General features: G+C 47.6%; 1 long non-coding RNA gene across 1 annotated transcript; it reads right to left on the reverse strand.

Annotated features, from left to right (window-relative positions):
• Window positions 1-221: 221 nt before the first annotated feature.
• LOC109308924 lies at window positions 222-7,466 on the reverse strand. Its single transcript, XR_002100739.1, has 4 exons — window positions 7,292-7,466; window positions 4,975-5,056; window positions 4,461-4,516; window positions 222-1,137 (listed from the first exon to the last, which is right to left on the reverse strand). It is a non-coding gene; the product is annotated as an uncharacterized LOC109308924 (long non-coding RNA).
• Between the last annotated feature and the right edge of the window lie 8,503 nt (window positions 7,467-15,969).

Consider the following 15,969-nt stretch of genomic DNA (forward strand, 5'->3'; position numbering starts at 1 on the left):
CCGCGCCCTCCCGTCCGGCTCCGCGCCGGGCTTTGCGGCCAGCCACCGCCTCCCGCCCGCGCCCCGCGGGATCCGCTTGCCGCGCGTTTAGGCCGACCCGCCCGCCGGGCTTTCCCACCACCCCGTCCCGTCTCCTCGCGCCGCAATCCTCCCCCGGGGCTGGGGGGGGGGCGCTGTGACGTGTGCAAGGGGCCGGGGGCGGTGCTACCCCGCCTGGCCGCCGCCCCCGGGCCCTGCACGGCCTCAGCATTAGTGCTGGCTCTAGACATATGCAAAGGAAGAACGAAGATTAAATTAAATTTCTCTGTGTTGAGATGAATCAATTCTATTATTTATGGCCCGGCATAGTCCACAGTGCATGCTTCCTCCGTCCAGACCTATTCACAACACTTTAGTCCGGGAATACTTTTATTCTTCATAAAAAGTTCAGTATGTTCTTGCCTCCAAGAAGTAAGAGGAAGCAGCCTGTTCTCTACTGTGTCCGACTGTGTCCTCTCTTGCTGCAAATATATGTGCTGTAAACTTTAAAAAGTAACTGTTAGCTGCCCTAGACCTTGAGTTTTTTAACTGAACCCCCTCCCTGTGCTTGTAATTGCCACCCTGGGGTTGGGTGGTAGTAAACAGATGTAGTGTTGGCATTTCCAGACAACCCTGGAAACTGAATTTTGTGGCTCAGCAACCTGCAAGCTTAAACTGGGTCAACACAAGTGTGCTAGATGGAAACACTCCTCCCCCCCTTCTAGGGACAGGTGAAGTTCACCACTGACATGGATGTGGCTGCAGGGATTTTTAATCTGTAAAAAGAAGTGGGTTGCCTGCTGAGTTGTAGTTTTATTAAATGTCCACATACATACAGTGAGTTTATAAATTATGCCATTTCATAAAAGACATAATTTAGCAACTGACAAATAAGGATTACTTAATACTATGTAACCGTTTTGAAAGCATCTCATACAATGTACCCCTGAGTCACAAGATGCCCTGGCAGGGGAAAATTGTCTTCGTGTCCCAGGCAAGTAACTCGTGTTGCCATTAAATTAAATCCTGCAATTACCCCAAGAGAGAAGGAAGAAAATGAAACTATAAATGGTCTACTTACAATATGCTAAGATTGATTTCAGGTCCTTGCATTTCCAGCTGTGAAACCAAGTTCTGGATTTAGTTAAGGGATTCAAGATTCTGAGTGAAGTGTTAGTGCATCCTGACACTAAAATTTGAAATTAAATATATATGTCCTTCAAATTTCACTTTTATGCAGAATTAGATGAATAACATACACAGTGTTCCAGTATACCATTTAAAGGCTCTGTAGGAAAAGGGGTTTTTTTATTTCAAAAAGCAAGAATATCTAGTCTGATTCTATTTATAACCTCCAGGACACAGGAAGGACAAGATTTATATTTAAAAAAAAAAGAATTTCATATAAAAAAAGACCTCTGCTGAAAATCTAGGACTTATTTTCATAAATGTGATGAATAAGAAAATTACTGTTCTATTAGTACATTTCTATATAAACTGCTGGATTATTTTACTGCTTCTCTCTCCTTGAAATTTTCTTCATTCTGTACAATAAAGATGCATGTTAAATCAGGTCAACAGTTCAATGGTATTTGCATTCTCTTTCTTCCAAACAACAACTCTGTTTAACACTCTCCTTTCCGTGGTGCACTGCCTTCACCCAGCCTGTTCCACTTGAACTTGAGTAGTTGCCATTAACTCTCATGGTATTGGCCTTCTCTAAAGAGGTATTTAGAAGTCAGAATTTAAATAGTTCTTTTCCAGTTCATTTTTCACTTTACAGAAATGTGGAGCTGGGCATATTATGGTTATAGTTATAAAAACCCTGGATTTAAACATGGGCTAAATAATAATTTCTTCTCATGCTTCTTCTTGAAGCTGCAAAACAAAGTAACTTAAAACTGTGTTTTAAAAAAAGCATGGTTGAACTCATAAAAATTGGTTTAATTTTTTGTTTAATTTTTTCTTGCAAGTTTCAATAGGTTTGCTGTATTAGTAGAAAAACATAATAGAAAAATACATTGGACTACCCATTCCTATAATCTTTAGCTTAGTTAATGGTCTCAGTGATCCAGTACTTATCCTGTTAATTTTGTACATTCACAAAAAAAAAAAATCCCATTTACACTTACTCAGTCAACCTAATACTATCATTCATTTATTGCTTTTTTATTATCTATACCACATCAAAACATCTAAAACATATATGAATAACAAGGCAAGTCAGAGACAGAACACTTCTGTTGTACAACGATATTAAAGTAGGTTGTCATAGCTCCAAAGTCAATTTATCATTTCCAAAAGTCATGGGAGCTATGACAGTTTACCCCTGTGCAGGTCCTGTAAGAATAAACATGCTGGAAGAGCAGCATGGAAAAGGTGCAGCTAAGTCCAACTCTATCCTCTGATACAATGAAGCATGTTATCCATTATTGTTTTTTAACCTGCCATTTGAAAAAGCAATATAATATGCCTTTTCTTTTAGATATCACAACCTTTTAAACAGAGGAATTGACCAACTCAGACTTCTTAAAAACTGAATGTTTTAGGTCATATTTATTTCACAGCACATGTGCAAATTGCATTTACATGCAACCATAATTTAGACTGATTTATCCCTAACAGAGTTAGGTTGAACATGTAGTTAGTTTTTTATTAATTTAGAGAAAACCCAACAGATTCATGGGATTTCCTAGGCCTGAATGTGCTAACAGCACCACCTCTCACAAACATCTGTCCTGAAAGACTGCATAATACACAACTTTTCTGAAGAATGAAAATGGCTAGCGCCAATACCAAGACAACTGCTTCACTGCATCCTATTATGATTGCAATTATCAAGCTTGGAGAAAATCAGTGTGCAGTTACTGAGGAAGATAGCTGCCTACATACTTACAGTTTTTTCTGCAATAGCAGTAGTGGCCCAAAAGAAAAAGTGAGTGAGCAACTGTATTGTTTCCCACTGCAGCCAACAGCTTCAGGATGCCGCTGGTGCCTGTGCCACAACTTCATGAATGTCTTTGTGTACCATAACTTCTGCTGCTGATAGAAGCAGCCTTTAGGTTTGCTTTCACAATTACCTTATTGCACATATCACAATACTAGAACTGTTACCAACAGTAACACCCCATCGAAGGGTAGGTAATCCCCAAAATTGTGACTTGTGCTACAATAGGGTAAACATGGTATTTACAGTTAGGAACAAGGAAGTATAAAGGGTTTGGAGAAAAGAAAGGGAAAGGTCCCTGCCAGCAAAGTTCTTAAGAAGACTTGCTGGCTGGGGTAGACTGGACTTAATAGGGGGAGGATATCTGGGATGCAGAAAAGAGGGGATGTGCCCTGCTTTGCTCAGGATTCCTTGGATCCACTTGATTCCCCCTCCCCACTCCTCAAGGCTGCAAACTCCTTGGCTCAGAGGGGGGATGTGGCTCTGGTATGATATTTTTTAAATCCTTCTCCCCCACTGCCCAGGCTTTATTTCAAGAAGTATCCAGAGCATCCAGTACAAGCCAACAAGGGTAGAGAAGTGGTTAGCCATGTTAGTATGAAGTCAGGCAGAAGGTAGGGTAGGATGGCACAGACTAACTGGCTGTGTAGTAGGGTGAAATCCTTCCCACCTCCAAGCAATGAGGCTTGAGCATTCCAAGGACCTGGGTAGGGAGACCCTACCTAGAACAATACTTCTGCAAAGGAAACTCTGCCTTGCCTAACACTGGGCAGTGAGGAAGGTATCAGACACAACAGAACAGATCTTCTCACTGGGCTTCTAGCGTCCCAGCTTCCTCAATTCAGTTCTGGATCCCAGCCACATTCTGCCAGTTTGCATATGCTCTCATGAAAGCGTGCAGAGGGACAGTTAGTGTGGGGGGCCAACCTTTTTGGCAAGAGTGCCACAAATTAGCCCTTCTTGTGTCTGTCCGATCCCCGTCCCCTGCCTGACCTGCTACCCTGCTTTCTGCTCCCTGCCCCATCTATAGCCCTGCTGCCTGTCCCTTCCCCAATCTACCACCTGCCACACACAGGCTGCCTGTTGAACTTGTGGCACTTGTGCTGGAGGTTGGCCACCCCTGAACTAATGCATGAAAAGCAGATATTTAGAAGGATCAGAACAGAATTAAATATAAGTGAAATCAGCCTGAGTGAAAAGCAAACCAGCCCCATGAGTGGTAATATTTTCTTAAACCAACTTGTTATTTTGGGAGAATGCAGCCTTGGTATTTATGAACTGTAACACATGGATTTTAAAACAATTACTTTTCTAAGTCATTACAATTAAGTCATCATGCTGGCATAGTGAGAAAGTATAATAGCAACTCTTAGAACTTACTGGAATGGTTGGTCATCACTGTAGCTCATTACTTTTAGTAAAAGGATTCAAGTAATAACTTATCCAAATAGCACTCAGAGATAAAGTAGGGCTAAATAAAAAGGCACCAACTTACCAAAATCAGGCCCTTCATCTTCCACTCTTGTTAGCTGACAATGGGCTCAGCTACATCTGAAATTAATTCAATGCAATAAACCCTCTAATAAGTTCATGACAGAATTTATTGCTCCCAGGCACAGCATTCGCATGTGCACCCAGGATCACAGCATGTTAGCTGGGGCAGAGCAGCCCCCTGGCTGGCACAGGGCCCCAGGGGCTCATGCTGCCAGGCTGGGACTGCTCTGACCCAACTCAATATGCTGCAGAGGGGCTAAGGGTGCTACAGTGCGGAGCTAGCCGGAAGTCAGCCCCAGTCAAAGTTTACATGCGTGTTGCAGCAGAGTAAATTACAATGGAGTGAATTAATTTACTCTGGCCTAACAGCACCCCACATGTAGATGTAGACACTCAAGCTTTACTGCAGAGCTAATTAGTCAGCTCCACAGTAAATGTCTCTTTTAGATATGCCCGCTCAGCTGAAATGCAAATTACATATATCTACATGATGACAAATTCATTGCTATTCTTACCTTCTTTTCTCATTGGAGCTCCAATTCAGTAAAGCACTTTAAACACCTCCTGCTTCACTTGCTTTGCTGAATTAGGGTCTTTCTAAATTAAACAGAAAAGTTAAAAGGCTATCTCCCTTCCCTTGGATGCAACAAGGTTAATAGCTTTTTGTATGTTAATCACTAATTGTCACTGTCAATTACAAATGCTTAAGCAGCTATGATTCTATCCATCAGAAAACAGTGCACACTCAAGTTATTAAGCACATGAAATTACATAAGGACAACTGTAATATAGAACACTGAATTATCTTGTAAGGCTAAGAAGTAGTACTACATGATAGGAGCAACTATTTTGGATAGCAGAGCCCTGGCTATAACAAACACAATACAGTACATGTTTCCCTCGCTTTATGCTGTACATGCGTTCCTAGAACACAACACATAACTTAAAGTTGCATAAAGGAAACCCACTTTGCAATGCAATAAATAGGGATACATTCTAAGACCTCAACTGTACTGACCCCTGCACTGCTCCAGCTCCAGCTCCAGCTCCAGCAGCATGGGCACCAGCTGTCCTGAGTGGCAGCCACAGGCCATAGGCACTGCTGCTGGGCGGCTTCATGGCTCCCAGGGCACCGCACTGACAGGGCTGGACCAGGTCAGGCTGCAAGGAGCTGGGCACAGGGCTGTCCGTGAGCTGAAGGTTTCACAGTGGTGCCGCCTTCATCCTGCCCCTCCCACGTGGTGCTGGTGCCGGGGGGGGACCCCCCCCTGCACGAGCCACCCACGCTCCGACTGTCCCAACACCTGGCCCAGCTAGAGCCCCACTCACTGTGCCCTGCTCCCTCTCTCACCACAAGGGCCTTGATCTGCACCCCCAAGCCCCTTCCCCCTCCCTCACAGAGTTACCTGCTGGGGGATCGTGCATGGGCCCACAATGCACCATACAAAGCAGTTGACTGTGGGCTTCCACCACACTGATCACATAAGAGTGAATATACCTCTTATATACCGAATTTTTAGTATAAAAAGGATCACTGCATAAGAGCAAATTCACACATACAGAACCCACATAAAGCAGGGGAAACCTATATATAAAATAGTATATATAGCGTAGGCAGTTACCACGTGCTTCAATGGGAGTCACGCAAGAACATTAGAGACCAAAATCTGGCCCTAGCTTGGTAGTGCTGTACATTTTCAGATAATAAAAAGGTTACGTATCCCTCTGAAGCAGGCATGACAGCTTCTGGTACCAACAGCACACAGAAGAATAATACAGCTAGCATCACATCTGGTGGCTTTACACTCTCAACCTAAATGACCATATACACATTTATACCTGAGCTACTTTTGTGTCAAGCTGGACATGTATGCAAACTCATGTCTCAGGCCACAGATTAGGCATTACCCAGAGTCCTCCAACACATTTGAAGCTGAGCCACTACACCTTTGTCCAAGAGTCATCCAGTAGTCACTGAATAAAATGGATAAACAGCACTAGAATGGTGCCTGTCCAGTGCACTGTGTGTTCTATGAGTACACTTCATCAACAAATCTATTTCCATTTCCTGCACATCCTCCATAAATAAAAGTGATACACCTTTTCAGTGTCTGATCAAAGTACCACAATAAGTGGTTCCTTTTACAGGGTCCAAGATTTTTTTTTTTTTAATTTTTTTTACAGGAGACAAACATGATCCAAGTGAAAAAAAGAACATTAAATCAGGAAACAGCACAGATTAAGCAAGTCTAATTTGTTTTATAAGCTCCGCAAGCGTGATTCTTCTTAGCATCATAGTTTAAAATAGGATTTCATATACAAATGCTGTTTCAAAGTAATACGATCACTTTTTAAAAACTGCTGACCAACAGTGATAATATTGTCTGCATACAATATATTTCTCTAGAAGATTAGCAAGCCTTCTTTATAAAAATGGCTTTTTGAATGATGTTATAAGCAAAAAAAAAAACCACAAAAAGGAAAAGCTTTCAGTAAAAACTGACTTTCATGATCATATTCTCATTTTTAATTATTTTGACTTGCACAAAAATAATTTAAAAAGGTGCTGATCCAAGACTCCCAGTCCCTAATACCTCGCTCACAGAAGGAAAATCCAGCACTATCAAAATAATCCTTTCACAAGAATATAGCCAGTCAGTTGCCTACAAGAACTTTTCCCTACCTCTTCTCAATGACAGAAAGCAACCGCCCTCCCCACAACTCTCTCTGGAAACCTCCATTTTAGAGAGATGTCATTTGATAAAGGAAGGTCACCAACTTCAGGGTGTCCTGGACCATGCCCGAGAGAAGTTCCAGTCTGGGAATACTCACAGAAAATGCCCTGCCAGCCAATGCTCCCTCGGTCCGTGAGCGCGCCGCCTCGGTCCGGCGTGGGACACTTACCGAAGGGGGCGGAGGGGCGGAGGCCAGGGCTGGAGCTGGGGCCACGGCCTGGAGCCAGGGGCCGGTGGCTGAGGCCTGGCGCGGGCTCCGTCGGCTGCGGGGAAGACCTACGCTCCCCCACATCAGGGCCGGGGAGCACAGCACTTTCCTACAGCCGACGGAGCCCGCGCCAGCCTCCATCCCTGCCTCGCCGCACCTCGGGGAGGCTCCGCCGGCTCCGGGACACTGCTCCGCTCCCCGGCCCTCACGCCACGTGCCTTCTTGCTCCCCGAGGCGATGCGGCGGAGCGGAGCAGTGTCCCGGAGCCGGCGGAGCCTCACTCGGGGCAGGCGGCGGCTCCTCCCCGAGGTGAATTAAGGCAGGGATGGGGGCTGGCGCGCCCGGTCCTGATGCGGGGGCCGCAGCACTCGCTGCCTTGAACAGGCTGCGCGCGCCCGCGCTCTCAGTTGTGCGCCGCCGCCGCGCACGCGCGCACCTTAGCGGGAACCTTGCTGCCAGCCCACTTCTTAAGTCAAAGGGATCCAGGCGGCTCCAGCTGAAGCAGTATTTAGTCTAGTGTCTAATCCAGCCCCTGCTTGAATCCTGTCCAGCCCCTCCTGTACAAGCCAAATCTAAAGAGCAGAGGGTTTGCTCGCAGCACCCACAACCAAGGACATCCATGGGGTGGGGTTCTGTACTGCTGGGGAAAACCACCAAGGGCTTCCTGTGGTCAGTTTTCCCCTCTGCACAACAGCCAGGCCCAGCACTGCACCCCTCCAGCCCTGAGCCCCAAGGCAGCGCCCCTGTCCCTGGCCCCATGGCAGGGGAGGAGGAGAAGGACAGCTCTGCCCACTGCACCCAGATTGCTCCTGGCTCCCCACGCCCAGGCCAAGCTGAGTTGTCATGGAGCTGCTGTGCTGGCAGGGTTCTCCCCATCCTCCTCCTCCCTAGTGGGGCTGGAGGAGGTGGTAGGGCTCTGCAGCACTGCCTCAGGGCTGGAGGGGTGCAGTGCTGGGCCCTGCTAAGGGGCAGAGGGGAAAACTGGCCACAGGAAGCCCTTGGTGGTTTTCCCCAGCAGTACAGAGGCCCCCCTCATGGGTGTTCTCAGTTGTGCGCATTGTGAGCCAACCATCCGCTCTTTAGACTGTCCTTGTATGGAACAGTTTGGCCAGGTTCAGGCAGGGGCTGGACTAAACACTAGAGGATCTCTGGAGGTCCCTGCCAGCCCCACTTGTCCGATTTCCCCCTGCCTCCTGCCCTCCACTTGTGGCCCAGGGCTGGGGCCTGGCCATGCCCCCACTCACACTGCTCGACCCTTTGGTGCCAGCCAGGAGCCAGGTTCTGGCCACACTCTCCCCCAACTAGAAAAGCCTGGCAAAGGCTGCTTCTTCCCACCCAGCCTCCAGGCACACCCTGGCTGGGGTACAAGCCAGAGTGGGGTTTATACCCCTTCCCAATCATACTTTTCCTGGTGGGGCCTGGCCACACCCCCACTCAGCTCAGCTTCCCTCCAGTCTTCCAGCTACTGCCAAAGAGAAGGGAGGGATCACTCTAGTGCCTACCTGGCTTCTAGCCTGAGCCCCTGTAGGCATGTAGCTGCATTTCCAGAATCACAAGTGAATGTCTATTCACTTGCTTCTCACTTCAGTCTGTGCAATTTAGACCAGAGGTGGGCAAAATACGGCCCACGGGCCAGATCCAGCATGCCGGGCCATTCTATCTGTCCTATGAGGCCCCTAAAAATTGTACAAAATTAATATTTATCTGCTTCTGGCTGCCTGTCGGCAGCAGGACCCAGAACCCAGCCATTTGCCTGCACTGCTCCAGCACCATGTGGCTCCCAGCTGCATGGCCATCACAACTGCTGTACCCTGGGAGCACGGGGCCCACACCAGTACCCCAGGGCCAGGAGCAGGAGGGGGTGTGTGTGTATGTATAGGAAGGCAGAGACATAATGTGGTGGGGGGGAGAGGGGGAAGGTAGGCAGGGATAGAGTGTGAGAGAGTATGCATGGGTTTGTAGAGCGAGTCCCACACACACCCTCCACCATACACAGGCACCCACACCCCCCCTCACACTGTCATACATGCAGAGCCCCAGACCCACCCCGCTTCACACATCCCAGCCACCCTTCCTCCCACACATAACCCCCCATAAACCCCATATTCACCATACTGCATATATCTATACACCCACATGCTCCCTCATCCCACCTCCACCTATCCACCACCCCCACAAACCCTCACATACACCTACACCCTCCTTCACACTCCACATAACCCACACCCCAATAGCTTCCCACAAATCTATACCCCGCAACTTTACACAAGAATAAGACTTCATTTTAAGCTACTGTGCAATTACCTCTATGTACACTACACAAATGCATATAAATCAGGACAAAAATATTTTTTAAAATCAAATTAATGAATGTTGTAGCTGCTTGCTTTTTAGAATATAAATTTGGTATTTTTCTGGTTCCAAGATGGTAAAACCCCTCGCTGAAAGGAGTACTTCTGGGGGCCAGGGGAGGGACTTCTGGTGACAAAGGTCAGGGGTTGGGGGAGGGACTTCCGGTCACAAGATGGCAATCAGAGAGCAGGGAACCTCTCAAGGGGTGTGGCTACCTCTGCGGCTCTTGACAGCTTGCCAAAACTCGGTAAGCGGCCCTCCACCCAGAATAATTGCCCACCCCGGGTTAGACTAACCTGCAAAGATTGAATGGATTCAGGCTTGGGCTTTTTGAATGTCTGGTGCAGTTTCACCAAGCTAAAACCCTGCAAGTGCTAGTCCTAGAGAACCAGAAGGTGCTCTTCTGATGGCAAAGGCATTCACCAACAACACGGGGGTCTGGGATGCAGGCTGTCCTCATTTGCTTCTGTGCAGATGACTAAGGAGTATGACATTGAGGCATTTCTGGAGGCTTTGAGAAAGCTTCTATAGCCGTCTAATGGGAGAGACAGACGTTGGCACTGTGTCTAGGAATGTTATTGGTAGGGGAAGCCCAAGCCAGCTATTGGGCTATCCCCAGGGAGGAAGCTGCCAAGTATGATAAAGAGAAGGAGCTGCAGCTACTCTGTTTTAAAACAAATATAAAGTGTACCTGTTTATTTGATAGTTGTTATACTTTTTTTCTACCATACTTCAAAGGATTAACTCTTGCTGGAGCTCACTACAGATAGAAGACAGGGTAGCTTTGCACCCAATGGACTACCCAAAGTAGATATAGTCCAGGGGTGGGCAAATACAGCCTGATAGTCCAGGGGTGGTCAAAATATGGCCCGCAGACCACATCCAGCCTGCCAGGCGATTCTGTCCAGCCCGTGGATCTCCTAAATTTTTTTTAAAAATTAATATTTATTTATTTATTTATTTGCCTCTGGCTCCAGTTAAAAGTGATAGAAGCCAGGGGCAGTGGGACCCAGGGGAAGCCAGAGCAGGCCCCTGGAAGAGCAGGGCCTGCTCTGTCCCACCCCTGCAGCCTGAGGGACCATGGGGCTGTTCCTGCCTGTGCCCGAGCAGCAACCTCAGGTAAGAGGGGGCTGGGGGGCACGCTGGTCCCCGCCTGGCCACCCTGCCGGCACTGGCCCCGAGGTACTGCCTGGATGTTGCTGGCTCCCAACTCCCTTGTCCAGCCCTGGGGATGCCTGGGGCTTCTGGGGGCAGCATGACCCAGCAGGGATGTGGCGCAGGGAAGCGGCATGAAACTTCCATGCCATGCCTGAGGCTTGGGGCAGCAACGGACCAGCTGCCACCCCGCCCCATGGGAGGTTCCAGTGGGTGCTGCCACCCCGGGGGAAGGCCTGGGCCTCCCCACCCCACGGGCCCAGCGGCAGCTCGCTCCCTGGCCCCAGGAGTGGGAGCGGATCTGCCGCCGCTTTTCAGCTCCAGAAGTTCCTGCAGCCACGAGGAACCCAGGGGCCCTGGGGAAACTCCTGGCCATTCCCAGGGGCAGCACGGATCACCGCCTGAGGCTGCTGGGGGTGACACGACCTGGCAGGGTCCCGGCCCTGGGCATGGGAAGCTTAGGGAGGCCGGAGGAGCTTTCAGAAGAAAACAGCAGCCGTGGCTCCGCTCCGGCTCCTAGCACAGCCTCCCACCTGTCCTGGGGTTGGGGGGGGGCAAGCTGCTGCCAAGCCACCGGGCCCCTGTGGGGTGGGGGGAGCCAGGCCTTCCCCCAGGGTGGCAGCACCCCCTGGGGACACCCATGGTGGGGGGCAGCCAGGCCATCCTCATCCCAAGGCACAGGATGCAACTTCCACGTTGCATCCCTGGACTTCCCACATCCCTGGCCATGTGCTGCCCCCAGTGGCCTTAGGTGGCGCCCTGCACTTCCCCCAGGGCTGGCCAGCCTTCCCAGGGCCCCCAGCCTCCTGGAAGCTGCAGGAGCTTCTAAACCAGTAAAGCAGCCACAGCTCTGCTCTGGCTTCTGGCGCAGCCTCCCTGCCTGTCCCAGGGCTGGGGGGCAAGCTGCTGTCAGGTCTCCAGGCCCCTGTGGGGTTGGGGGAAGCAGTCAAGCCTTTGTTACCCCAAGCCTCAGGAGCACAATGGAAGTTCTGCACCACCTCCTTGGGCTTCCCATGTCCCCACTGACCCATGTCACCCCCAGTGGCTCCAGGAGCCCCCCGCACTGCCCCCCAAGCCTGACAGGCCCTTCCCTGGCAGTCCCCAGCCTCCTGGTGGCAGCAGGAGCCGCTGGAGCGCAAACGTCCCTATGAGGCTTGGGGCAGCAAGTGTCCAGCTAGCTCCCCCCTTTGCAGCCCTTCCTGCAAACCCCACAGCCACACCCTCCTCCAGACACAATCACACATCCTACAAATACCACACACACATACGCAGCTCCCCATAAACCCCACATCCACCCACCCACCCACACCCCTCAACACCGCTGCACACACCACACGCTGTACAAAAGTAAGACTACATTTTGAGCTATTATGCAATCACTTCTACATATAAGGCACAAATACACAGGTATCAGGACAAAAATATATTTTTTTAATTAAATTAAAAGATTATATTATGAGTATTTGATTTTTAGTACATAATTTGTTTTTTTTCCTGGTTCTAAGATAGCAAAACCCCCCTCTTCTCCAAAGGAGTACTTCCAGGGGCAAGGGGAGGGACTTTTGGTAGCAAGGGTCAGAGGTCAGGGGTGGGACTTCCAGTCCCAAGATGGCAACCTGGGGGCAGGGCACCCATGCGGCCTTCAACAGCTTGCCAAAACTTGCTAAGCGGCCCTCCTCCCAAAATAACTGCCTGCCCCTGATTTAGATCAGTTACTCTCAACCCAGGTGCCTTGAGATCCTTTTCAAGGGTGCTGTGGGGTGCCAAGCAATGTTAGCACTGTTAGGTGATCTTCAAGGTAAACCCAGAGTTTTTAATTGGAATCCGTAATGCTAAAACCATTCTGACCTGTTGTGAGTTCTTTGCAATAGAAAAATTGCTCTATTTATTTTTCTGGAGTAAAAAAATTAATGAAAACAAAGATCTGACATTTTCCAAGAGGTGCCTTAAGTCTAATGAGGAGTGCCTTGAATCTAAGGAGGTTAAGAACCATGTCTTAGATTATAAACACAGGAGACTTAAAGAGAGAGATCATTTCCATCACAGATTCCTAAGTGTACCTTCAGGGGGCACCCTACCACAAGATATCAGATGTATGACAGCAGGTAATGTTAGAGCCCAGAATTGATCCTCTTTGTTCCCACTCTTTATACTGAAGCTGTATAAAACTATCTGGATTTTTACTTCCATAAGGTTAATGATTTTCCTGTAACTCTGAGGTGGAAGCTGTCACTTCTAATTGACTGCTCCCTATGGTGGGGATATATATTGAAGCATTACATTTGTGTTAGGGTAATAAGGATCTTCATAACATCTGTACATAGTCTTACACTGTAAAAGATTTTATGTGCTCAAAACTCATCTTCAAGTGTGTATGTGAGGTCTACAGAGTAACTGTGTTCTTATAAATAGAAGTCACGGAAGGTGATCAAAGAAATTGCTTTCTGGGAACATAAAGATCAGACAAAAGAGAAGACTTTAAAAACAGGGAATATTCTCTGTCAAGGTCAGAGTTACAGATCGCATCCTTAGATGGTATAAATTGGAGGTGGGTTCATTTACACAAGAGGAAGATCTACCTTCAGATGTTTCTTTTTAAACTATACTGGGGCATTGTTTCCCTCCCCTCCCAGTCAGTGACTCTGGATAGCTAGAGCCCCAGTTTGATATGCCACTCTTAGAAGAAAAATGACCTTTCCCATCATTTGTGTTTTTTCCCCAGAGTGGCTGAGCCCTTTCCTGCCCTTGACAACACCTGAAGATACCCAATTCCATCATTCCTAAGCACATCTGCAAAATTCAGTCCTTTGAAATGGATATTTTGCAAGGGTTACTATGAGCTCTTGAGTGCTGGTGATGTGGTTCCCAAGAATGGAATACCTCTGCAGAGGCAAAGACATTAATTCTCATGCTTTCACTACACATGTTCAGTTAGGAAATATTTAGTTTAGTGCCTTCATATAAAAGCCCTTCAGAGCCACCTGGTAGTTTGCATACAGTGTTAAGAATTATAATGAGAAGTAGAAGACCCTTTTGCCAGCTGAGCCCCCTCAACAAAAGACTGTTACATTCAAAGGGTACTGACCTTTGAATAGCATGTTTTGGTAGCAGAAATACTTCTAAAGCTACAAAAGCAGTTTGCAATAGTAGGAGCACTAATATACAAAAGAAAAAGCAAGGAAATGTAATCTTTTCCAGATTCAGAAGGAGTACAGTTTTGGGGGGAAAAATACATTCTAGGTCGGGGCAGGCAATTATTTTGGGTGGAGGGCTGCTTACTGAGTTTTGGCAAACCATTGAGAGCCACGTGACAGGCAGCTAGGGGCAGATAAATATTAATTTTCTTAATTTTGGGGGGGGCCCCGCGGGCTGGATAGAATGGCCTGGCAGGCCGCATCTGGCCCCCAAGCCACGTTTTGCCCACCCCTGTTCTAGGTAGACATTCACGTGATCTCCTGAAAGCTTTGCCTATCTGGGCCTATATTCCAGTTTTCCCAAGAATTCCAATACAAACTTTTAAAAATAAATGAAGTATTTCCGCTGTGGTATCTGCAACCAAACTTCTTTCCATCTTCATGATCTAGTACATGCCGAAGGATATTAACAGTAGCTAAAGTGATGGCTATTCCAGTCTTTGCACTAACAAGGGTACACACGCACATAACTGTACCAATATCAAACAACACTGATATAAACTGCTCCACTGTAACTGTTGGTCTGTATGCTTCTATAGAGATATAAGTGCAGAGACAAACTGCTGCAGCTGCAATTCTATTTAATTCAAGGTTAAAGTGATAGTGATGTAGTGATCTGTATTGCTATAGCATGCAGACACAACAGTAGCAGTGGAATCGCTGATAAGCACTCTCCCTCACCTTTTAAAGCAGTTAAAAGATAGATTTGTTCATAGCCTGAATGAAATCATAGAAGTAAAGGGCATGAGTAAACTAGATGTTGTCTCCAATTTAATTTGCTAATATTAGCAAGGAATTGATTTTTAAACTGATATCCTTTAAAAAGAAAATATACCCCTGAAAGTTCTCCTACCTTACAGCTTTAAATACTAATCTGGTCAATCATCTACCATAGCCTGTTCCACTGGTGATGCATTGGGGTTGGGGAAGCATGAAGGGGCATGTGCCCCCCCCCGCCCTTTCCCCCCCAGATTTCTGCGCTAACAGCAGGGCACAGGACTGCAACCTAGCCATGGCCAGGGCCCAGCAGCAGAGGGGGCAGTGGCAGCACAATTTCTGTGCCAACAGAGGGGCATGGGGCTGCAGCTCAGCAGGACCCAACACCCAGCAGCAGCTGGGGCATGGGCAGCAGCACAGAGTTGTGCCTTCCCCTCCCCCCCTCCCCTGCAGCACCAGCATGGAGTTGTGCTTCCCAACTGTCAGCACTTATGTGTCACCTAGGGTCTGTTCAATTATCTAAGTGATATCAGGGCACAATCTAAGTGTTGTTCTATATTACAACCCTTAGGTATCTTTTATAGTAACTTGTTATATCAATTCCATGCATTAATCTCTACAAAGGCAAATTTGCAAGTATAAAAACTGTGTATATGTGCTTTAAACACTATTAACTGGTCAACAGCATTGGTTACATCCGTTTTTTAGTGAAAACAGCACATTTTGGATCCAGCAAGTTCATGTATTTCCATCACTAGACTATGAGTGAGCCTGGCCAAATGATTTCGGGTAAGGCAAGTTTAGGTAACCCAAGGTGTACAACAGAAAAATCCCTCATCTCATTTTATGTAGTGTGCTGAAGTGCAGATACGGACCCCAAGTTCTACCACATTTCTTACTGAAGTGGAACCTACCACTCCCCTATAACTGGAACATTCAGCATTCTTAAGGTGTTGGGCGTAACCAGACCATTCAAATGAAAGAACAAACAATAGGAGAAAAGTTCACAAGTACTGGAGTAATTTAGTAGCCTAGGGCATTTATAGATGTGCCCTGAGAGGTAGGGAAAGGGGGTGTGTGGTTTAATTAGAGCAGCTCCCAGAACCGCTCCAATTAAAACACCCAGAGCATCACATGTATCAGCATTCC

This window comes from Crocodylus porosus, unplaced genomic scaffold (assembly GCF_001723895.1).
Source record: "Crocodylus porosus isolate Cpor-Errol unplaced genomic scaffold, CroPor_comp1, whole genome shotgun sequence".
Classification (NCBI taxonomy): Eukaryota; Metazoa; Chordata; order Crocodylia; family Crocodylidae; genus Crocodylus; species Crocodylus porosus.